Source organism: Magnolia sinica, chromosome 4, assembly GCF_029962835.1.
Source record: "Magnolia sinica isolate HGM2019 chromosome 4, MsV1, whole genome shotgun sequence".
Taxonomy (NCBI): Eukaryota; Viridiplantae; Streptophyta; class Magnoliopsida; order Magnoliales; family Magnoliaceae; genus Magnolia; species Magnolia sinica.
Window position 1 is genome coordinate 65,821,016 of NC_080576.1, and position 24,129 is coordinate 65,845,144.

Consider the following 24,129-nt stretch of genomic DNA (forward strand, 5'->3'; position numbering starts at 1 on the left):
GGAGACATTGGTGGTGTCTCTAAGTAACTCTACGCCAGACGAAAAGATATCCATGGAACAGGTAACCAGTTGTCTCTTTAATAAGGAGACAAGGAGGAAGTCTCAGGGGTCTACTCAACAAGAGGCCCTTGTGACACAGGAACGGGGGAGAGGAAAGAATAGGAAGGGCGGGAAGGCCCGAGATAAATCAAGAGGCAAGTCGAGTAATAGAAAGGATGTTAATTGCTGGAATTGTGGTAAGAAGGGCCACTACAAGCATGAATGTCGTGATAAGAAGAACAATAAGAAAGGAAAAGGAAAGGAGAAGGAAGATGAGTTAGATTTCACTACGGTCACTTCAGATGGCGACGTCGTAGTTATTCTTTCAGCAGATCATGATGTTTGTCTCACGGCTACGAGTTAGGACACCGACTGGGTGATTAACTTACGAGCTTCTTTTTATGCGACTCCATGCAGAGACTTCTTCATAAGCTACAAGTTTAGTGACTATGGGACCGTGAAGATGAAAAATTCTGGCGTATCGAAGATCATAGGGGTCGGTGATATTTGTATGAAGACCGATATGGGCTACACATTGGTTCTCAGGGATGTGAGGCATATCCCAGACCTTCGCCTCAACTTGATGTCGACAGGAAGGTTGGATGATTATAGCTATGAAAGCTGGTTTGCTGGTGTGCGTTGGAAGCTCATCAAGGGTTCGTTGATCACAGCTAGAGGAAAGAAGTGTTGCACCCTTTACAAGGCAAGTGTTAGTGTGTGCAAGGGTGGGTTAAACGCAGTGGAAGATTTAGCTATTGATATATGGCACAAGCGTCTAGGACACATGAGTGAAAAAGGGATTCAGCTACTAGCGAGGAAGCGGCTCCTTCCAGACATGATAGGTACACCTCTTAAAACCTGTCTTGATTGTTTATCAGGGAAACAGCATAGAGTTTCATTTATTAAATCTGCTTTTCATGTTAATAAAGTAAATGCATTAGATTTGGTTTATTCTGATATTTGTGGTCCTATGAGGATAAAAATCTTAAGTGGGGCATTGTATTTTGTTACTTTTATAGATGATGCATCTAGGAGGGTTTGAGTTTATGCTTTGAAATTCAAGGACGAGGTCTTTAGTGTGTTTAAATTATTTCATGCTATGGTCGAGAGAGATACAGGTAGATCTTTAAAGTGCATCCACACTGACAATGGTGGTGAATACATTGGCGACTTTCACAAGTATTGTAAGTCCCTGGGTATACGACATGAACAGACGGTTCTCAAGACCCCCCAGCATAATGGTGTGGCTGAACGAATGAATCGCACCATTGTTGAGAGAATCAGATGTATGTTATCTCATGCAAAACTACCCAAGATGTTCTGGGGAGAAGCAATGCACACAGCAGTGTATTTGATAAATAGATCTCCATCAGCCCCGTTGAATGGAGAAGTACCCGAGAAGGTGTGGATTGGATAAGATCCAACGTACAGTCATCTCAGGGTGTTTGGATGCAGGGCATCTATTCACGTACCAAAGGACGAGAGGTCCAAGCTCGATATGAATATCAGGCAGTGTGTGTTCTTGGCACTACGCCAAAACAGTGAAAAAAGGATGGTCTAAAACTGTCTCAAATGACTAAAAAGGACGGTCATGGACCCTCGCATGGGCCGTCAAATTTTGACATGTTGTATTACTTAAAGGACGATCGAAAATCGTTATTCTTATTGACGAAAAAAGGATGATCATGGACCGTCCTTAAAAAGGACGGTCATGGACTCTCTTATGAGCCTTCAAAGGACGGCCACTGACCGTCCTTAAAAAGGACTGTTATAGACCGTCTTTAAAAAGGACTGTCATAGACCGTCTCTGATGAGCCTTCAAAGGACGGCCATGGACTGTCCTTAAAAAGGACTATCATGGACCGTCCTTTAAAAGGACGGTCATGGACCATCCTTAAAAAGGAATGTCATGGACCGTCTCTTATGAGCCTTCAAAGGACTGTCATGGACCATCCCTTATAAGCCTTCAAAGCACATTTTTAAATTTGAGAGGGTCAATATACACCTGTTACAATATATTTCATCGTTTCTTCCTAATATACACCTGTTATATAATATATTTCATCATATTCACATTCACATCCATCTAAACCCAAACTACGTAAATCCAACATAAACTACATTCATCCAAACATAAATTACATCCATCCAAACACAAACAATCTTATCCACATTACATTCATCCACGCATAAATGCATATAAGTTTAACATCATAAATTAAAAAAAGGAAAAAATCAGCAACAATTTTCTTTTTGTGTCTTTCATCTAAAAAAAATATTAAACTAACAAAACATTATAATTCAGAATCATGAAGAATTGCATAAACTTCTTCCAAAAAAGTGGGCACTTTTTTAAAATAAAACTGATCATTAAAATAAAACTAATGCAAGCAAATAATGCAAAAAAGTGTTTCAATTCAAGTTAATAGAAACAACAATAAAAATTAAAGCTTTGTAAAAATGGGTATGTGTTAAAAGGGATACATTCTTGTTTGTTGCCATGTGATTGGGCAACAATTCAAGTTAATAGAAAAAACAACAAAAATTAAAGCTTTGTAAAAAGGGGCATGTGTTAAAAGGGATACATTCTTGTTTCTTGCCATGTGATTGGGCTACATTATTACAGCAATCGGGTTCGGGATCGGGTTTAGGTTTGGGTTTTTAAGTTTAGGTTTAGGTTTAGGTTAGGGAGTTGAGATTAGGATTAAGTGTAGGTCTAGGTTTAGGGATTTGAGAATACATTTAGGTTTTATTTTTAGCTTTAGGTTTTAGGTTTTAAGTTATAGGTTTAGGTTTAGGTTTAAGTTTTAAGTTATAGGTTATAAGTTTAGGTTATAGGTTATAGGTTATAGGTTAAGGTTTAGGTTATAGGTTTTGGTTTAGGTTAAGGTTAAGGTTTAGGTTTTAGTTATAGGTTATAGTATATAGGTTATAGCTTTAGGGATTTGAGAATAGGTTAAGGTTAAGATTTAGGTTTAGAAAATCGGGTCTGGGTTCGGGATCGGGTTTAAGTTTAGGTTTTTAAGTTTAGGTTTAAGTTTAGGTTAGGGAGTTGAGATTAGGATTAGATGTAGGTTTAGGTTTAAGGATTTGAGAATACATTTCGGTTTTAGGTTTAGGTTTTAGGTTTAGGTTTAGGTTTTAGGTTTTGGTTTAGGTTTAGGTTTTAGGTTTAGATTTTAGGTTTAGGTTTAGGTTTAGGTTTAGGTTATCGGGTTCGGGTTCGAGATCAGGTTTAGGTTTGGGTTTTCAAGTTTAGGTTTAAGTTTAGGTTAGGGAGTTGAGATTAGGATTAGGTGTAGGTTTAGGTTTAAGGATTTGAGAATACATTTAGGTTTTAGGTTTAGGTTTAGGTTTAGGTTATAGGTTATATATTTAGGTTTAGGTTTAGGTTTAGGTTAAGGTTTAGGTTTAGGTTTAAGTTATAAGCTATAGGTTTAAGGAATTGAGAATAGGTTAATGTTTAGGTTTAGGAAATCAGGTATGGGTTCGGGATCGGGTTTAGGTTTGGGTTTTCAAGTTTAGGTTTAAGTTTAGGTTAGGGAGTTGAGATTAGGATTAGGTGTAGGTTTTGGTTTAAGGATTTGAGAATACATTTCGCTTTTAGGTTTAGGTTTAGGTTTTAGGCTTAGGTTTAGGTTATAGGTTTAGGTTATAAGTGCAGGTTATAGGTTTAGGTTGTAGGTTTAGGTTATAAGTGCAGGTTATAGGTTTAGGTTTAGGTTAGGTTATAGGTTAAGGTTTAGGGAATTGAGAATAGGTTAAGGATTAGGTTTAGGAAATCGGGTTCGGGTTCGGGATCGGGTTTAAGTTTGGGTTTTCAAGTTTAGGTTTAGGTTTAGGTTAGGGAGTTGAGATTAGGATTAGGTGTAGGTTTAGGTTTAGGAATTTGAGAATACATTTAGGGCCTGTTTGGGCAAACCGCTTACGACGTATTGAGGTGTAAAGAATTGGCTAGTCAACAACATTTAATGTTGTCAGTGGATGGTTGGGTGGTCTCCGTGTAGACGCCAATTCCATGACCAGCATCGGTCGTGTTTGGGTGGTGTGGTATTGCAACCATCCCACCAACTAATGCTATTTGGAAAACTGAAGGGATTTGCTTCCAGAAAACGTCATAACCACTGGAATGGTGTTTGGGAGTTTGTACACTATTCTTCAAATTTCAACGTCGTACAAATAGTGCCATTGGTCAACGGTTCCAAAGACCGTGGATATCATGGGCTACACTTTGGGTGGCCCATGCACTACATGATAAAAATTTATGGTTCAGATCTTTGGTGCGTAATCTATCTATGGTGGACCCCATAGTTTCAACGCTTAAGATCACTGAACCATAGGCCCACTCATACAAACCAAAAAGGTAAACGTTAGTGCCCATGCATAATACAAGAAATTTCCAGCAGTATCAAGTGCTCCCCTAAAATAAAATGAGAAAACTGGATGGTCCATTCATCTCGTTATCTACACCATCGAAACCTTTGGGTAATCGATGTGGCCCCTCGAATGAATATATTTTTTCAGCTTCTTCACCAGGTGATTTCAATGGGCTATTTTACCAATACAACGGCTTAGATTCTCCACCCAATCTATGCATTATCAGGAAATTAAACCGTTGTATGAAAACATCTTTCATATGAAGTCTGCCAATTTTGAAAATGCCGTCAAACTTTCGACATCCATTTGACACCTCAAGCACGCGCCAACCTAAGTTCTCTTCCCATCTGCTACTGTTCCATGTGTTGTGGCCCACCTTATCATGTGCATCTCACTTCATTACACCACCACACGTCAAAACGTATACATGGTTAAGAAGAAAAATATCAAAATAAAAAGTTTGCAAGAATTGGAAAAAAATTCATTGTTGTCATCATCTAATCCAATAAACATAACTGACAACCCCCGTTAACTAAAGAAAAAACCATTTCAGAATGATGTATAATATATTCCAAACAGAACATAATTCGAGTCAACCACGTAAGATAATCAAGCAGACCTGTGCACAGAATGTATGCTTCGGATTAAAATAGAATTTGGGTGGCCTAGGATGCATGAAAACGGCCAGAATAAATAAATAAATAAATAAAGGCAGAAACAAAATAAAATACTATGCATAAAAAGAAATAGAACCAGGAACATGCAAAAGAAACCCACTCGTCAGCACCAATACAACAATAAATTCACATGTCTAATATCATAGTAAGGAGGGGCAGTCTCAGTGGCAACTGGATTGTCTTCTAAACCATTGCATACTGTAGGCATGGATAATGATTCCCTCCAAGCCCTCAGGTGAACCTGTAAAGATTTTAATAAGAAAATGAATATAATATAAATAGGTACTAAACCAAAACTCATGATGCCAATGTGCAGACTTTGTACCTGTTTGTAATGATAATGCAAGGAAGAGAACATCATACTCTCAATCAAATGTACTTTCACATACTTCTCCCAAAATGCTGAGATTTACCTGTTCATGTTCGAGTGATGTAAGTACATTATGACTACACACATGGGGACGATTGCCTATATGCAAAGGGCATTACTACTCACTGTTAAATTTACCTATGTCAAAATTGATGTTTAGGGTCAACCTCCAAGCAATCAACTATCGCCTACACAGCAAAACACGTTACTTAGGAAATGATACAGTAATCTAATCTGGATTTCAAGTAGTCATACCTGGCCCTTGCGAAACTGGGTTCAAAAGGCTAGACTTCATTTGTAAGGAACTTCATACTAATAGAGATTAAGAGAGATATGGATAAAAGAAAGGATGAATACATACACTTCTATCATAATTTACATTCAAATCTACATATAATGAGATTTGTGGTTAAGATGTAGTTATACATGCCATATCAAAGTGTTCAAGGATTTGTTTTCTATTGTCTACCAAAATTTAAACAACATATTAGATTAACACCATCCAAAACTACAGCTTAATTATTATATATAATATGAAGAATAACACCAAGATTGCAACTACTAATGCTGTCACCGCTTCCCTGACTTTCAGGGTGGCATCATCTATTTGTGTACTCTTGCACACCATGGATCTTGGAATTTCTCGGATAGAATTCCAAGCATCTGTAGGTGAATGTACCTCACCATATCACCTATTAATTAATCGACTACTTGAACTTGCATAGTTTGCATTCCACCATGCGGTCGCATCTTGGAATGTTTTGAATGATCGATGTCTGGCACCGCTGAATCCCTCCACATGCAGTCGTGCCTCATCCCAGGACATATATATCCCCGGGCGTCGTCCATTGATTACAACATAGTATTTACTGTTACCCATCTGCATTCACATAAATATGACGAGGATAGGAGAAAATGCATGTTATAATATTCATATAATGAAAGCATGTAAAGGCGATAGATTGATAAAATGACATTTAACCAACATTATAAATATGTAAACGCAAGCAAAATGGTAAAGTTTATAAGTATTCAACCAACATTTAAAATGAAAAAACATACACCAAAAAAAGAAAACTGTTCCCCCACAAATCAGTATATAGTTATTACAAAACCACCAAAAAGATATTCCTGTTTCAATGCGTAATAAACGTATTTTAATCCATCAAGAAGAACCCTTACCAATCCCTCCATTCATATCAGACAAGGTTCTTTTCAACCAATCGGCCCTCCGCTCCAGGCGAAGACTTACGGAAAAGGATGCTAGTTGCTTATCCCGAGTCAGCATCCGACCAACCTCTATAAACTCTATGTTGGTCAGTCCCTGAACCTCCTCGAGGACATCCAACACTTTACTAGTGCGGTTTACCTCTTTTCCAAGTCCAAAGTTTCGCATTGCCTCTGCCACACCATCCAGGGAATTGCCAAGGACATCACAGGGACGAGTAGCACACATCTGTTTTGTAGACGCACTCCCACCACGACTACTCTTAGAGTCAGTCACTCGGTTGGGAGTGTTGTGGAATGAATGATTTTTTGTTGCCCGGATTGGATCATTTGAAAAATCATAATTCCTAGTCGAATCTCCGAGATGATCCTCGGAAAGATCGATAGGTACATCCGTCTCATCGTCCAGCTCAGCCCAAGCATCATTCAAATCTCGCTGAATACGAGAGGAAGACACAGCCATGTTTCTGCTTCCCTGAGTGTAGTGGCTTGTTGTGTGGTCCGAACCAACAATCACTGCTAAATCGTCCATTCGCTCAATCCTCTGTCTACGTAACCTTTCTGCTCTTGGATGTGACTATAATCAAGAAATATATTAGTTTAGTAAATATATTTGATACAATCCGGATTTACAATATAAGGGGTTGTACGCAATGATTACCTTCAGGTACTCATCCCAGACCTCATCAGCTGTAGTTACTACCATACGCTCGCTGTCCCAATTGAAACCACTTGCGGCCAGCATGTCCTTCAGATCATTGTACTCACGCTTGTGATACCGCATTCGGTTTTGAACGTTTTGCCAGTTCACCGTAATTTGCGTCTTCCTCGACATCTCCGCAGCGGCCTCATTATATGCCTCCTTAAAACCGTTATCTGCTTTCCGGCCTAGAGATATCTATTCAAGTAAAGCGTCAAATAATATTTGATCCATGGTCCGGGTCCATTTGATTTTTTCCGCGCGTGATAGCGGCTCAGCAAGTGATTTAACAGTCTTCTCGCGTGGAGAGAATCTTATCGGCAGAACTAGAGTTCTTATTGGGGACTGCGTCGGAGTTTGTGTATTTCTTACAGAATAGTCAGACATGTCACCTAGTGCATGGATTAACAAACAGTTAAAAACCAACTTACACAATAATGAAGTTCAATATTATACTAGCAACTATGTATTACTGAAAGAGCAATTAATCGTATCGAGCAAATATGTACGTCAAAAAAGTACAGACTTCATCTCGACTGTCTTCTCGCATATATACACATATATGTGTGTGTTTGCCAATCACATCAGTTAATAACGCTTTAAAATAAAATGACCCTATGTAGTCCTACTATTTGTTTGCACGTCGGTCCACATTCGCTCCGCAATCTGATCTCGAATATTGATCCACGCAGATTTCTCCTGTTGTGTCGCTTGCACTAGCCACTGGTGCTCATCCATTGTTGATACCTTATTTGGTGTAGGATTGCCCTCTGCATCCCCCACAGTTATACCAGCATCCTCCAAATCTTGTCCAGTTTCGTCTTCTTGTCGAATGAAATTATGTAGTATACAACAAGATACTACAATCTTCACTTGGACCTTAAATGGATATTGCGTAGCTGTCTTCAAGATAGGAAACCGTCCCTTCATTACCCCAAAACAATGTTCAACTGCGTTTTGCAATTGAGCGTGTCTGTAATTGAACAACTCCTTCTTGTTCATGGGTGCTCTCCTGGTTCGATATTCGTACAAGTGGTATCGGACACCACGATAAGGCACCATAAACCCAGGTGAGTGAGCGTATCCTGCGTCGACAACGAAATATTTTCCTACATTACGTAAAATTTAGGGTGATGGGGCTTAGTGTGTTAAGAATGATGTTTAGGGTGAAGAATATTGTATGTTAATTCGGCGCCGACAGCCTCCGTAGAACCCCATTTTCGGATCCCGGCACCCATTCACCAGGTTCCGATCCTGGGATAGTACAAGGAGGATTTCAAATCATCAGTCTGATTCATAACGAGCATAACAAAAGCATAACCCACAACTAATAACCACAAGAACACCACCACAAAATCCACTATGATCAAAAACTTTTTAGTACAATGCGACAAAAAAAGGAAAAAATACAATGTAACAAAAGAAGCAAACTCCAGAAGCTCAGCTGCACGCTCCAACTACAGCGAGACTATGGCTGCGACTGCGTCCTGGCGTCACCTGCACGCATCAATCGTGCATAAGCTTATGGAAAGCTTAGAGGGTGGTGTAAGTGTGTGCGCAGTATAAACGTACTCAAAATGCAAGGTCAGAGTGATGTGAAAACATGGTAATGAGCACATGAATGCAATCAGCAGTACCAAGGCTATGCGGTGCAAGATATGAATGCCATCGGCCAAAACACGGCCATGCGATATGAAATGCAATTCAAGCATGCCAATCCTCAACATGTATCAGTACAGTTCTCATTCTGGATAATCACCGGGGTTCAATACACTCCAAATGGCACTGTCGCTCTCCTAGCCGCACAGTCCAAATGAGCGTAAGAAACCTCACTATCCGCCTGACCAATAGTCTGCCAATACCTATCCGGCACGTCGATAGCGGACCCATTCGCGAGCTGGTCAAACTCAGCCTAGTATTGCCCCCTACCCTCGGGCGAGTAAGGCCACACTCCTTTCCAACCGACCATGACACAGTGGGAGACACGGCCTCCTGGTATTCGGCCCTCATGCGCTCATATATCCACTCGGTCTCGACATTGGAGTCATCCTCTGGTACCATCGGGTTTAGGGATTTTCACCCAGGGACATCTATGGTGCCCGTATGCTAGAATCAAATATTTCCGGTCTCCAATCCTGCCATCCACGATGTATCTGTGGAGGCCATGGCCCTGATGTCGCTAGGGCATATAGTAACTATAATCACACAAATGCAAGTGCATGAGTCACATTATCAGTCATGCAACAGTCTGTATGTACCATGCACTTATATGGGGCAACTCCGCCTATCAGGGACCCCATAAACAGTCTGCTCGAAGGCATATGCTATGATCAATCACTCCTCACGTCAGGCATACATATGATGCGAATGATCATGAACCATGGATCTATACTAAACATGCATATAGGGATGGGCTCTGCGTATCACAGAAATGGGCCTAGACGGCTGCAGAGTATAAGTATGGACCTATCAGTGGCCTTAAGGAGTGTGACAATGCGGACATTTAACCAACATTGTCCTTACAATGTGGACGTCAAACCAACATTGTTCCCAAGGCATAGCCCGCCATAAAGTACCATTACACAACCATAGGAAATCACACATTGCAATGGACTAATATACATCTCATTGGGCCTCGACCCATAGTGCTCAGATACATCAAATGGGCCATCTTATATGGGCCTTATATAAGTCAAGTGGGCCGCATTAGTGGGCCTTATGTACATTGCAATGGGCCATAACCCATGAGCCTTTGAAAACTTCACAATGGGTCTCGTAACATGGCCCTTATATATATCAGAGTGGGCCTCGACATCGGGCCACCAATACGTTGAATGGGCCTAACCTCATGGGCCTTATATATATATCAAGGTGGGCCTCCCCAATGGCCAGAAATACGTCAATATGGCTCCACTACATGGGCCTAGGGCCCACCATAATATTTATTTGAAATCCAACCTATTCATAAGGTCACTTGGACCTTGGGTAAGGCCCACTGAAATGTTCATTTGAAATCCAACTTATTCATAAGGTCACACGGGCAAGGGAGGAGGGGAACAACAATTTTCAGCTTGATCTGAAACTTCTGTGGACCCCGAAAGGGTTTCAATGGTAGAGTTCAATTCACACTGTTTCTTGTGATGTGGGCCGCCCGAGCTTTGGATTGGCCTGATTTTTGAGGGGGGTCCATGTCAAATAGTGGCCCACCAAATGGACGATGTGGATACAAAATATACATCATGGTGGGGCCCACGGATGGAGCCGTGGGTCCCCGCCTACACCGCCGCCCGCCCTCCACGCGGCGCTGCTGCTGCTTTTAAAATTTTTTTTTTTTTTTTTGTTTTGGGGCCCACCGAGATGTGATTCACAATCCGCCCATCCATTATGTGGGTCCCATTCAAATGACCGTACAAACCAAGTTTCAACGACATCCAAAACTCGTAGGCCCCACCAAGTGCTTTTATATGTTTAGACATGTCTTCATATTATTTTGGATGGTGTGGCCCACCTAAGTTCCATTTACTGCTGATTTTTGGGGTGGACCTTAATTGGGGACCGTCAAATGCACGGTGTTGATGTCCAAACGCATCACGTGGGGCCCATAGCGGGGCCGTGATGGGCAGCCCGCCCGCTCGTCCGTCAGCCATGCGCTGACAGCAGCAGCGGCTGCTAAGCATGTTTTGCTGTTTTTTTTTTTTTTTTTTTTTTTTTTGAAAACCAATTTTTGCACGGTTTTCCTAGGGTAGGGCCCTCATCAGGTTGATCCGATCCCGCCACTGGTCCCTGTAAGTTGTTACCATCACTTAGAGTCCAATATTGGGATATTTCAGATATACAGGAGCTTCAGGGAGTAAATCAAGGGTAAAAACACTGGTTCCTATACCATGGCCCGCCAGGACACCAGATCAACCTCATTTTTCGGTTCAACGCCTTAAATTACCTTAGGGAGAGAATGGACGGCTTTGATTGTATAAAAACATCAAGGTGGGGCCTGCATGAGTGGCCCACCTCTCCCTTCCCTTGATTTTTTTTTTTTTATAATGCACACCCATTGCCTGTGCACACTCCCTTTACCAACGTCCAGCGTCCAGGGACGCTGGACGGCATACATAAGTGTATTATTGGGGTGGGTCCCACGTAGATGTGGCCCACCAACCTATATACATATAATATATATATATTATATTATATATATAATACATAATATATTATATAAAATATAACATATATATATTTATATATAAAGCATTTAGCCCACCTAGATAGTGGATGGTGTGGATCATCACCTGTAATAGAGTGGACCACACCGTCTGGTGTAGATGGACGGGGGAGATGTAACACATATTGGTGGGATCCACACCATTACAAAGAAAGAAAGAGGGAGAGATAGAGAGAGAGATACACGGTGAGATAGAGGAACCCCGCCACTATGGGCCCTCTTGATTAAATCACATACATCCAAATGGGTCCCACCAACAAGTGGGCCCTAAAATTTAAATTAATGGAAAAACACCCACCTTATCTTCCTTCTCCTAGCTCCCTTGGACTCCTTAGCTCCTTACCTTCACTTTTAATGGAGATTGAGGATTGAATAATGTTTGAGATTTGAGTTTTGAGGGTGGGCCACACTTGAAGTTGAGAGAGGAGTGTTGGATGAGTGAAATTTCTCATGGGATTTGGAAAAGTTGCTAGAGAATGAGAGGGAGAGATAGAAATAATGGGTGGAGGGATGGGTGGAGTGATGGTTGTAAGAAAGAAGTGATGAGGGGTATGGTTTAGTTTGAAATTGGTGGAGAAGAGGGATGGTTGTGGTTGAAAATGAGAAAAAGAGGAATGGTGAGGTGGAAAGATGGTAGACTTTTGAAAAAGATGGAGATGGGTTGTTGTACTTGAGGTATGGGATGCTTTAATGGTTGATTGATGGGACTAATTGTAGAGATTCCCTCGAAATCCGCAACGCGCGGTGTTTCTTCGGAATAAACGCTGATCGGCATCTTCTTACCTGGGTATCGGTTTGGTGCGCAAGTCACGGCGTTGGAACCGCGGCGATGACGCGATCGCTATGATACAACTTTCGGATCAAGCCGACGTCGGTGCGCGGGACCTGGCTTAGGATCGTGCGCAAACACCGAATATGGTGCGAAGGTTGCCGGAATTTGACCGGAAGGACCGCGGAAGCTAACGGAATGGTACGGATTAGGGTGATGGGGCTTAGTGTGTTAAGAATGATGTTTAGGGTGAAGAATATTGTATGTTATTTATGAAGAAACAATTACCGTTTGGTACAATTAGTGGATCATCACTTCGGGTCAGCGCGTTATGTAGGAATCGTGCATCCGAAGCGGAACCCTCCCATCCAGCTAGCACGTATAAGAATATCATGTTAAAAGAACAAGCAGCAAGTACATTCTGAGACACGATACCCTTCCGGTTGTGAAAGCTTGAATGTTGTGATGATTCCACATAAGCGGGAATATGCGTCTCGTCTATTACACCAACACAATCCTATCTTCGTTGAGATCGAATTTCACTTATAAGATAATATGACAAATATTAGCATATGACAAAATTAATACACAAAATGGCATCCCATGACAAAAATGTTACCTAGAAATAAGTTTTCTAGTAACGATTCGATTCAATCTCTGAGGGGGTCTTAGTACCCGCCTACTTAACAAAATCAGGGTACAAAGACACTATCGCATTAAGGACACAATGAAAGTGACGACTTACCGTTTCACCTGAACGTATGAATTTGTGTCCTATCACATGATTACGCACATTATGTCCTATGGTATGAAGGAAGATAACTACTTGCTCCTCAAGACTAACATGTCGAGTATCGCGTAGGTGCGTTCTGTCGAGCAGTACGTCACATAATGAGAAGAAACTGTATCGTTTCATCCTCAACTGCATAAAACAATTATTGTCACTTGCACGCACAATTGAGTTTATAAACCTTGCCCGCTCGTCATCACCTTGAGGCTGGGTTCTCTTAACATATAGTGACGGCAATATTCACCAACAACAGATACGCATGCGGCCACAACTTGTATCACCATGGTCTCGGCTACTTCTTCTTCATCGTCGCTATCCATCTCCTAAATCTCACCTATACTTGATAAAAAAAAGTCTAGCTATTAATCTATCACACTGTTAAATATTGAATTTCTAAAATTTCAATTATCAAGCAGCAAGTCTTTGATCATGACATGTTCTCGGGGGTTGAAATCATGGGAGAAGCTGAGAATTGTATCCATCCATTGGTCACGACAGCTGCATCATATGGAGGTCGACGTATGGCGACTTTAATTCGTTTATTTTTTGCCTCTAGTTTCCTTATTTACACATACACTCTTTTATATGTCAATTTTTTTTCTTGGCCCCCAATAGAAGTTCCACACATTTTGACATAAAAGGGTTTGTAACTTAACAGTCGATCGGCTAAAGGGCTCATTAGGTAAGGAATGAAACAGAACTATCTATATATACAAAATAATCTGGATATTGAAACAATATTATCATTCTTCTTTGTACTACTTTAGTAGATTTATAGCCATGGTTTAGTAGTACTTCAGTAGATTGATACCATAATCCTCCATGAACATCCACTCCCATCCAAGCACAAAATATTTCAAAATGCAATCAAATTTCAGCTAGAGTACTCAATATTTTGAAACAATATTATCATTCTTCTTTGTAGTACTTCAGTAGATTTATAGTCATGGTTCAGTAGTACTTTAGTAGATTGATACCATACACGCAAACAACAAATATCCAGAGAATAAAAAGTTCAACTGAATGGCAAGAGGGCTGGTTATAGAATTGGTAAGAGGGCATTTTTTTTGGAAGCCTTGGCCTTGGACAGCTACATTCCAGCTTCCCCCTTTGACACCAAACTATGCAATCTTTTGGACAACCATGTCCAAAACCCGAATGGATAACTCTTGTCATATGCAAATGCCGCATTAGAATGCAATTGGACACAGGGATTCATGCTTTTAGTGAGTTATCCACACAAACAAAAGACCCTTAAAAGAGATGCTAAATGTAAAGAAACAAAACATACAATCAATAATGGTTAAAGAAATTAAGCATGCAATAGTTGCTGCTCAACCCGTCAAGGAAAGTTCAAAAGGAAATCATATTCCAGCAAATCCAAGATAGGAAGAAATCTGCATCACAGAAATTGATTAAAATGCTAAAACACACCAACAGAATACTAAGAATTACAAAATCAGCAGAGAAAAATGATTCACTTATACAAGAAAGAAAAAAAGAAAAAAAAATTTAAGGAGAAGTACAACAACTTGACAAAACAAGACATCTTATCAACATGCATAATCCTCCATGAACATTCACTCCCATCCAAGCACAAAATTTTCAAAATGCAATCAAATTTCAGCTAGAGTACTCAATATTTGAAACAATATTATCATTCTTCATTGAAGTACTTCAGTAGATTTATAGCCGTGGTTCAGTAGTACTTCAGTAGATTAATACCATACAAGCAAACAACAAATATCCAGAGAATAAAAAGTTCAACTGAATGGCAAGAGGGCTGGTTATAGAATTGGCAAGAGGGCATTTTTTTTGGAAGCCTTAGCCTTGGACAGCTACATTCCAGCTTCCCCCTTTGACACCAAACTATACAATATTTTGGACAGCTATGTCCAAAACCGAAATGGATAACTCTTGTCTTATGCAAATGCTGCATTAGAATGCGATTGGACACAGGGATTCATGCTTTTAGTGAGTTATCCACACAAACAAAAGACCCGTAAAAGAGATGCTAAATGTAAAGAAACAGAACATACAATCAATAATGGTTAAAGAAATTAAGCATGCAACAACAGCTGCTCAACCTGTCAAGGAAAGTTCAAAAGGAAATCATATTCCAGCAAATCCAAGATAGGAAGAAATTTGCATCATAGATATTGATTAAAATGCTAAAACACACCAACAAAATACTAAGAATTACAAAATCAGCAGAGGAAAATGATGCACTTATACAAGAAAGAAAAAAAGAAAAAAAAATTAAAGGAGAAGTACAACAGCTTGACAAAACAAGACATCTTATCAACATGCATAATCCTCCATGAACATCCACTCCCATCCAAGCACAAAATATTTCAAAATGCAATCAAATTTTAGGTAGAGTACTCAATATTTTAAAACATCGCATTCCCCACAAAAAATTCCAGCATAAAAATGAAACACATATTATATTGAAAGAACACACACACACACACACACACACACACACAAAGTAAAGAAATCGATTCCACCAACAGGATGCATAAACCTCTGGAAATGCAATATTATCAAATGATTCAAATAATGAAGCAGCAGGAGAAAAGAAAAAAAAAGAAGGAAAAAATCACAACCATTACAAGGAAACTGCTCATACCACATAAATACATCCTCATATTGTCATTGAAGCAACTTCAAAAAAAACAAAAAAAAAAAAAAAGAAAAAGAAAAAAAAAGAGCTGATAACTTGAGCAACATGAGAAATGGCCCTCAAATGCTACAAGCTTTAAAGAGAATCAACTAGCTTAACAGAAATTAAATAAAAAATAAAAAAAATCCAAATTAATGCAACCACAAAACCTCAAAATGCATGCAAGATCATATCCTAAGAAATATACTTCTGCAACAAACTACAAACCATTCAAAGCAGAAACATCAAGAAACTGGAACTTCCTAAAGAACCGTTACCAATTGTTTGGGTGGGGGAGCCATGTTGTGAACCATGGATACACCAAGGCAGATGGTTGATGTGCAGAGGTTATAGGCACCTTGGTGCTTTTTGACACTGTCTTCTCTGGTACTGATACTAAGAGAAATGCTAGAGATTCTCATGTGCCTATCCTTGCACCATTTCCAATTGGCTTGTGCAGTGTTCCTGGTGCACTTGGCTACAATCCCCATCACTAGTACACTTTGGGTTTTCTTTCTGAGCATGAATTTTCCTTGTGTATTTTCTTTGTTTTTGGATTCATGATGTGTGGTGTTGATGACGAATGATGATTATGTGTGTAAATTAAGAAGGTTGTGCTGTCTATTTTGTTGCCAAAAAAAAAATGAAGCAATCAACTACTCCTTTGTCAAGAAAGTCATGGTTACAAACCATATGCAAGTTCATAAAAATCAGTGAATCACTTTCCAAGAAAGTCATGGTTATCACTCATCATCTACCTGTCTACTAACATTCAAAAATAATATTTTTCAATGTTAGCTAAGATTGCTTGCCTCTACAATGCACAGTCCATCTAGGCCCCTCTCACATGCCACCATGGCAGATAAGTGCAGTATCCCATCTTTCGATGAGGTGGGTGTGATTACTGGCACAGATGCTCTCACAAAAAAATAAATACACTGACAGGTAGTTTTTCATTTTATCACAATCAGCCATATGATTCAGTAATCCATGATATTTTAGGTCCACACATGTCCTAAAATCATGCACACACAATGCTCCAGCAGCATTGTGCCCCACTAATCAGCATCAAGAAATTCATGCTCTTTCATATATGTCATTGAAGACATTTGCGTGAATGAAGCGAGCATTTTATGGAACAAAATTTTATATGATCACATGGGTATAAAAACCTTTTCCCATTCACAATACAATGTGTTGTGGCCCTACACATAATTATTGTAGAATAAGCACTTGTCATTTCTGGTCAATTTGATAAGAATGTATAAACAGTCATGAATGCTGAATAACTGTTTATTCCAAGCAACAAAAGAGAGGGAATAAAGTAGTTTGGAATGCATTATGCAACCTATAATTATAAACACATTCAAACAGATCTGGGCATTGGTTAACCCCATGCGTAATAAAATCATTTTCTACGAATAACATACACCAACTACAGAAGCTGATGTACAAGTACAAAGACCGTTAACATTATAAAATACTATGCAAATTTCAAATGCAGGCTGATCGATTTTTGAAGACATGAAACTGAACATTTACACTGTTCAACATATGAAAACAAATTGAAACCCAAGGGGATTTGTATACCCATATTTGCCTTCAGAAAAAAGCCCCAATGTGAATGAGAATCATGTACGGCATGTCTTCCATGGTATTATGAAAGAGGATAATACCATCCATTTTATGAAAATGGAAGCTGTAATACCATCCTTTTTTCAAAACCTCAGGAAATAGATAAACAGGATGATGATAATATCAATACACCACCACACTTAAATCAACGAAGAAAATTGGAATGAGGTACTTGGATTACGAAGTAGGAGAACACCATAGCATCGAGATCCCGCTGGCCACAGCTCTGCCATGCAAACACAGAAAAGAAGTGAGTAAGATCGTATGCACAAACCACTTTCGTGAGAGGGCCATATAGAACGTGCATCCTCAATACCTGATCACCCACAACATGCTCTTATTGGGGCCTCACCATTCACCTACGGAATAGATGGGAGAAAACCCTGAGATAATGATCTCAGAGGCCCTGTTGGCCGGTGAATATTCGGGGATGATCAAGCTCTAGAATGCACGTTCTAGCTAACCCTCCCCCTTGCAAAGACAGGGGGAATTCGAAAAGGGATTTTGGGAAAACCTACCTCACAAACACTTCTCCGGCAGCGCACCCTTGCAATACCTCTCTACCCAGCAAGCTTCGCGAGGAACATGCATCCATCTATATAACACCCGATTCGTGCCAAAACCGTGTTCCATCATCTCTCCCGCCAGCGCGAGGGATTGAGAAATCCCAGCGTTGTCCATACATTATCTTTTGAAATCGCAGAGGGATGGGTGAGAGAGCTGGTTGCGAATCCAAGGAGGGATTTCGCAATCCCTCCATATCTTCGCGAAGACAGTGCAGGACTGACGACTTCCTGCAATCGATGCTGCCCAAACATGCAGAGGAGTAGGGTAGGTGGGATTTGACAATCCTATCCCACCTAATCCGCTTTAATACACCGTAAGTGGTTTGCCCAAACAGGGCCTTAGGTTTTAGGTTTAGGTTTAGGTTATAGGTTATAGGTTTAGGTTAAGGTTTAAGTTTAGGTTTAGGTTTAGGTTATAAGCTATAGGTTTAGGGAATTGAGAATATGTTAATGTTTAGGTTTAGGAAATCGAGTTCGGGTTCAGGAACAGGTTTAGGTTAGGGTTTTCAAGTTTAGGTTTAAGTTTAGGTTAGGGAGTTGAGATTAGGATTAGGTGTAGGTTTAGGTTTAGGGATTTGAGAATACATTTAGGTTTTAGGTTTATGTTTAGGTTATAGGTTATAGGTTTAGGTTTAGGTTTAGGTTTAGGTTAAGGTTAAGGTTTAGGTTTAGGTTATAAGCTATAGGTTTAGGGAATTGAGAATAGGTTAAGGTTTAGGTTTAGGAAATCGGGTTCGGGTTCGGGATCGAGTGTAGGTTTGGGTTTTCAAGTTTAGGTTCAGGTTTAGGTTAGGGAGTTGAGATTAGGATTAGGTGTAGGTTTAGGTTTAGGGATTTGAGAATACATTAGGTTTTAGGTTTAGGTTTAGGTTATAGGATATAGGTTTAGGTTTAGGTTTAGGTTTAGGTTATAAGATATATGTTTAGGGAATTGTGAATAGGTTAAGGATTAGGTTTAAGAAATCGGGTTCGGGTTCAGGATCGGGTTTAGGTTTGGGTTTTCAAGTTTAGGTTTAAGTTTAGGTTAGGGAGTTGAGATTAGGATTAGGTGTAGGTTTAGTTTTAAGGATTTGAGAATAAATTTAGGTTTTAGGTTTAGGTTAAGGTTTAGGTTATAAGCTATAAGTTTAGGGAATTGAGAATAGGTTAAGGTTTAGGTTTAGGAAATTGGGTTCGGGTTCGGGATCGGGTTTAGGTTTGGATTTTCAAGTTTAGGTTTAGGTTTAGGTTAGGGAGTTGAGATTAGGATTAAGTGTAGGTTTAGGTTTAGGGATTTGACAATACATTTAGGTTTTAGGTTTAGGTTTAGGTTATAGGTTATAGGTTATAGGTTTAGGTTTAGGTTTAGATTAAGGTTTAGGTTTAGGTTATAAGCTATAGGTTTAGGGAATTGAGAATAGGTTAAGGTTTAGGTTTTGGTTTAGGAAATCGGGTTCGGGTTCGGGATAGGGTTTAGGTTTGGGTTTTCAAGTTTAGGTTTAGATTTAGGTTAGGGAGTTGAGATTAGGATTAGGTGTAGGTTTAGATTTTGGGATTTGAGAATAGGTTTAGGTTTAGGTTATAGGTTATAGGTTTAGGTTTAGGTTTAGGTTTTGGTTTAGGTTATAAGCTATAGGTTTAGGGAATTGAGAATAGGTTAATGTTTAGTTTTAGAAAATCGGGTTCGCGTTCAAGATCAGGTTTAGGTTTGGGTTTTCAAGTTTAAGTTTAGTTTCAGGTTAGGGAGTTGAGATTAGGATTAGGTGTAGGTTTAGGTTTAGGGATTTGAGAATACATTAGGTTTTAGGTTTAGGTTTCAGTTTAGGTTAAGGTTTAGGTTTAGGTTTAGGTTTAGGTTATAAGTTATAGGTTTAGGGAATTGTGAATAGGTTAAGGCTTAAGTTTAGGAAATCGGGTTCGGGTTCAGGATCGGGTTTAGGTTTGGGTTTTCAAGTTTAGGTTTAAGTTTAGGTTAGGGAGTTGAGATTAGGATTAGGTGTAGGTTTAGTTTTAAGGATTTGAGAATAAATTTAGGTTTTAGGTTTAGGTTTAGGTTTAGGTTAAGGTTTAGGTTATAAGCTATTGGTTTAGGGAATTGAGAATAGGTTAAGGTTTAGGTTTAGGAAATCAAGTTCGGGTTCGGGATCGGGTTTAGGTTTGGGTTTTCAAGTTTAGGTTTAGGTTTAGGTTAGGGAGTTGAGATTAGGATTAGGTGTAGGTTTAGGTTTAGGGATTTGACAATACATTTAGGTTTTAGGTTTAGGTTTAGGTTATAGGTTATAGGTTATAGGTTTAGGTTTAGGTTTAGATTAAGGTTTAGGTTTAGGTTATAAGCTATAAGTTTAGGGAATTGAGAATAGGTTAAGGTTTAGGTTTTGGTTTAGGAAATCGGGTTCGAGTTCGGGATCGGGTTTAGGTTTGGGTTTTCAAGTTTAGGTTTAGATTTAGGTTAGGGAGTTGAGATTAGGATTAGGTGTAGGTTTAGGTTTAGGGATTTGAGAATAGATTTAGGTTTTAGGTTTAGGTTTAGGTTTAGGTTATAGGTTATAGGTTTAGGTTTAGGTTTAGGTTTTGGTTTAGGTTATAAGCTGTAGGTTTAGGAAATTGAGAATAGGTTAATGTTTAGTTTTAGAAAATCGGGTTCAGGTTCAAGATCGGGTTTAGGTTTGGGTTTTCAAGTTTAAGTTTAGTTTCAGGTTAGGTAGTTGAGATTAGGATTATGTGTAGGTTTAGGTTTAAGGATTTGAGAGTACATTTAAGTTTTAGGTTTAGGTTTAGGTTATAGGTTATAGGTTTAGGTTTAGGTTAAGGTTTAGGTTTAGGTTTAGGTTTTGTATATAAGCTATAGATTTAGGGAATTGAGAATAGGTTAATGTTTGGGTTTAGGAAATCGGGTTTGGGTTCGGGATTGGGTTAAGGTTTGGGCTTTCAAGTTTAGGTTTAAGTTTAGGTTAGGGAGTTGAGATTAGGATTAGGTGTAGGTTTAGGTTTAGGGATTTGAGAATACATTTAGGTTATAGGTTTAGGTTTAGGTTATAGGTTTAGGTTTAGGTATAGGTTTAGGTTAAGGTTTAGGTTTAGGTTATAAGCTATAGGTTTAGGGAATTGGGAATAGGTTAAGGTTTAGGTTTAGAAAATCAGGTTCGGTTTCAGGATCGAGTTTAGGTTTGGGTTTTCAAGTTTAGGTTTAGTTTTAGGTTAGGGAGTTGAGATTAGGATTAGGTGTAGGTTTAGGTTTAGGGATTTGAGAATACATTTGGTTTTAGGTTTAGGTTTAGGTTATAGGGTATAGGTTTAGGTTTAGGTTTAGGTTTAGGTTATAAGCTATAGGTTTAGGGAATTGAGAATAGGTTAAGGTTTAGGTTTAGGAAATCGGGTTCGGGTTCAAGATCGGGTTTAGGTTTGGATTTTCATGTTTAGGTTTAAGTTTAGGTTAGGTTGTTGAGATTAGGATTAGGTGTAAGTTTAGGTTTAAGGATTTGAGAATACATTTAGGTTTAGGTTTAGGTTTAGGTTAAGGTTTAGGTTTAGGTTTAGGTTGAGGTTATAAGCTGTAGGTTTAGGGAATTGAGAATAGGTTAAGGTTTAGGTTTAGGAAATCGGGTTCGGGTTCGGGATCGAGTTTAGGTTTGGGTTTTCAAGTTTAGGTTTAGGTTTAGGTTAGGGAGTTGAGATTAGGATTTGGTGTAGGTTTTGGTTTAGGGATTTGAGAATACATTAGGTTTTAAGTTTAGGTTTAGGTTATAGGGTATAGGCTTAGGTTTAGGTTTAGGTTTAAGTTATAAGCTATAGGTTTAGGGAATTGAGAATAGGTTAAGGTTTAGGTTTAGGAAATCGGGTTCGGGTTCGAGATCGGGTTTAGGTTTGGGTTTTCAAGTTTAGGTTTAAGTTTAGGTTAGGGAGTTGAGATTAGGATTAGGTGTAGGTTTAGGTTTAAGGGTTTGAGAATACATTTAGGTTTTAAGTTTAGGTTTAGGTTTATGTTAAGGTTTAGGTTTAGGTTTAGGTTATAAGCTGTAGGTTTAGGGAATTGAGAATAGGTTAAGGTTTAGGTTTAGGAAATCGGGTTCGGGTTTAGGTTTGGGTTTTCAAGTTTAGGTTTAGGTTTAGGTTAGGGAGTTGAGATTAGGATTAGGTGTAGGTTTAGGTTTAGGGATTTGAGAATACATTTAGGTTTTAGGTTTAGGTTATAGGTTATAGGTTATAGGTTATAGGTTTAGGTTTAGGTTTAGATTAAGGTTTAGGTTTAGTTATTAAGCTATAGGTTTAGGGAATTGAGAATAGGTTAAGGTTTAGGTTTAGGTTTAGTAAATCGGGTTCGGGTTCGGGATCGGGTTTAGGTTTGGGTTTTCAAGTTTAGGTCGAGGTTTAGGTTAGGGAGTTGAGATTAGGATTAGGTGTAGGTTTAGGTTTGGGGATTTGAGAATGCATTTAGTTTTTAGGTTTAGGTTTAGGTTATAGGTTATAGGTTTAGGTTAAGGTTTAGGTTTAGGTTTAGGTTTATGTTATAAGCTATAGGTTTAATGAATTGAGAATAGGTTAATGTTTAGGTTTAGGAAATCAGGTTCGGGTTTGGGATCGGGTTTAGGTTTGGGTTTTCAAGTTTAAGTTTAGGTTTAGGTTAGGAAGTTGAGATTAGGATTAGGTGTAGGTTTAGGTTTAAGGATTTGAGAATACATTTAGGTTTTATGTTTAGGTTTAGGTTATAAGTTATAGGTTTTGGTTTAGATTTAGGTTAAGGTTTAGGTTTAGGTTATAAGCTATTGGTTTAGGGAATTGAGAATAGGTTAAGGTTTAGGTTTAGGAAATCAGGTTCGGGTTCGGGTTCGGGATCGGGTTTAGGTTTGGGTTTTCAAGTTTAGGTTTATGTTTAGGTTAGGGAGTTGAGATTAGGATTAGGTGTAGGTTTAGGTTTAGGGATTTGAGAATACATTAGGTTTTCGGTTTAGGTTTAGGTCATAGGTTATAGGTTTAGCCGAGAGAGAGATGGAAGAGGGAGGGTGCCGAGTGAGAGATTGGGTGGGCGCGGCGTTGTTTTGAGCACGCTCCCAATTTTCGGCTGGCTGGTGGTCGGTGCTCTGTGGTCCCTACGATGATGTATGTTTTTCATCCATTCCGTTCATCCATTTTTAAAGATCATTTTAGAGCTTTATGCCAAAAATTAGAGGAATATAAATCTCAGGTGGTCCACACCACATGAGAACAATAGTGATTGGATATCCACCATTAAAATCCTCCTAAGGTACACTGTACTGTTTATTTGACATCCAATCTGTCGATTTGGTCATACAAGACCAGATGAAGGGAAAAAACAAAAATCAGCTTGATCCAAAACTTTTATGGCTACCAAAATCTTTTTAAAGGTCAACGCTCATTCAACACTGTTTCTTATAATGTGGTCCACATGAGATTTGCATATATCTCATTTTTGGTCTCATATTGTAAAATTATCTGTAAAAATATATGGACGACATAGATGAAACACATACATCATGGTGGCCACAGAGCACTGACCACCAGCCATTGGCTGGTGTCAGGGGGAGTAGCCAATCTGTTCCCAAGCATACTAAGTAAATCCTTTGGGGTCCACCATGATTTTCTCATTTTATCCACTCCATCCATCCATTTTAACATATAATTTTATTACATAAGCTAAAAAATGAAGCCTATAAAATCTGAAGTGGACCACATCATAGGAAATAATATAAACTGAACGTCTACCATTGAAAAATTTTGGGAGGCCACTGAAGTTTTTGATCAAGTTGATATTTTAGTTTTCCCTTCATCCATGTATTTGTAAAAATACATCATGGTTGGGCCCACACAGCATTAACCACAAGCCATTGGATGGTGTAGGGGAGGAGCCAATTTGTTCCTCTTATTTGTGGTGTGGTCCATTTAATCTTTGGATATGATTCATTTTTTGGATAAATCTATAAAATGATCTAGAAAAATGGATGAACGGTGTGGGTTGATCCCAAATTTTCAGTAAATCCATAACTCAAGTGGACCATGCCACACAAAACAGTGTGGAATAATGATTTCCACCGTTGATACCTTCCTTGGGCCCATAGTAATGTTTATTTGTCATCCAACATGTTCATAATATCAAAAAA

General features: G+C 39.0%; 1 long non-coding RNA gene across 2 annotated transcripts; it reads right to left on the reverse strand.

Moving 5' to 3' along the window:
- Positions 1 to 4,954: 4,954 nt before the first annotated feature.
- LOC131244525 (uncharacterized) lies at positions 4,955 to 7,257 on the reverse strand. Of its 2 annotated transcripts, XR_009170356.1 has the most exons (4): positions 5,590 to 7,257; positions 5,457 to 5,506; positions 5,190 to 5,334; positions 4,955 to 5,035 (listed from the first exon to the last, which is right to left on the reverse strand). It is a non-coding gene; the product is annotated as an uncharacterized LOC131244525 (long non-coding RNA). The 2 variants fall into 2 exon arrangements; XR_009170357.1 differs by lacking the exon at positions 4,955 to 5,035 and having other exon boundaries at positions 5,176 to 5,334.
- Between the last annotated feature and the right edge of the window lie 16,872 nt (positions 7,258 to 24,129).